A 1,609-nucleotide genomic window follows, 5' to 3' on the forward strand; every position below is an offset into this window, starting at 1 on the left:
GGTCCGGGGTTCGAACCCCGACCACAAAAAAAAAGTCTATATTATGAACCAAATACCATGGGCAGACCCATCGTAAGGCCATGTGTGGTCAAAGCCACACGATCATTCCTTTTTTCTAATAAATAAAACACAATTTAATATCAGAACTCTTCTCTCTCGTGCGCGATAGATGCAGCAAGGTGCGCAATAGATGCAGCAAGAACTCTTCTCTCTCTCACGACCAACTGAATCACAACCCAATTATGATTGAAGAAGTGGGGAATGATCCCTCATTTGAAAAAGTAGGGAATGATCTCTCATTTGCTTCAACCATTTGATTTTATCTTCATGTTACATATGACATATGATGGTTGGGATTTTGGGAATTGAAAATAATTTCAGCGTAGCGCTACAAAGGCGTAATCAATATCTTTTGAATATTTTGTCACTTGTTAATGATACCAAAAAATGAGTAATGAGGAATGGGAAGAACTTATATCTAAGGTTATTAAAATTTGTAATAAGCATGATATTGATGTGCTTGATAAGGATGCATCATATGTGTAAAGGAAGAAACCTAGGCAATGATCTTCAACTTCTAGTGTTTCTAATTTGCATCATCACAAGAATGATTTTTGTTTAGTGTTTTAGATTTGCAGTTGCAGGAGCTCGATGTTAGGTTTGTTGAAGAAAATACCAAATTTTTACAATATGTTTCATGTTTAAGTCATACAAAGTCATTTGCAGCTTTTGATGTGAACAAATTATTAAGGATGACTGGGCTTTATCCAAATGATTTTGTAAATGTGTCAGAAGTGGCGTTGCGCCATCAACTTCAAAATTATGTTATAAATGTTCAATCTGATCCAAAATTTGTTAAGTTGGGGGCTTTCAGATCTTTGTGCAAGACTTGTGAAAACAAATAAGTGCAACACACTTGATATGATTTATAAGCTTTTGAAGTTGACTTTAATCTTGTGAGTAGCAACTGCAATTATTGAATGTGTTTTTTCAGCTATGAAAGTTATGAAGAGTCAACTATATAATAAAATGAGTGATATATGGTTAAATGACCGTCTTATAACTTATAAAGAAAGAGATGTTCTTTTAACAATTTAATGATGTTATTTTAGCTTATTTTCAACAAATGGATAGGAGATAATTTTTGTTGAAATTGTATTGCATCAAACAATATTATTTCTTATTTTTAGTATAGTTTGCATTATTGTTTTTTTAAATATTAGTCTCATGTATACCATCCGCCCCGCCAAATACATTAATTATTTAAGGGTCATATTAACTTGTGCCCTAAGAGCACATGTTAAGGAACCCAAAATGAGCAATTTTACATTGAAAAACATGATAATTTAACTTTTAAGAAGTTGACTACACGACTTTTGATACATATATTTCTATTATAAGTTCCTTAACATGTGTCCTTCAGGACACAAGTTAACATTTGCCATTATTTAATAAGTTTTAATTTTTTTTTTTACTTATATATAAGACGAGATGAAGTATATGTGAGGTGCAAATAACATACGCACCCATGCTCTACTGTGGATCTCTTCATGTGCATTCGAGTAAATATTGTAATGTGGTCACTGGATAAAAAATAAAAATAATCACT

The 1,609-nt window shown here is 32.1% G+C and overlaps 1 pseudogene; it reads left to right on the forward strand.

The window, feature by feature from the left end:
* The first annotated feature begins 505 nt into the window (after window positions 1-505).
* Window positions 506-1,141, forward strand: LOC146924395 (uncharacterized; annotated as a pseudogene).
* The last annotated feature ends 468 nt before the right edge of the window (window positions 1,142-1,609 follow it).

This window comes from Medicago sativa, chromosome 5 (assembly GCF_051527215.1).
Source record: "Medicago sativa cultivar Bolivia chromosome 5, Bolivia_mono, whole genome shotgun sequence".
Lineage (NCBI taxonomy): Eukaryota > Viridiplantae > Streptophyta > Magnoliopsida > Fabales > Fabaceae > Medicago > Medicago sativa.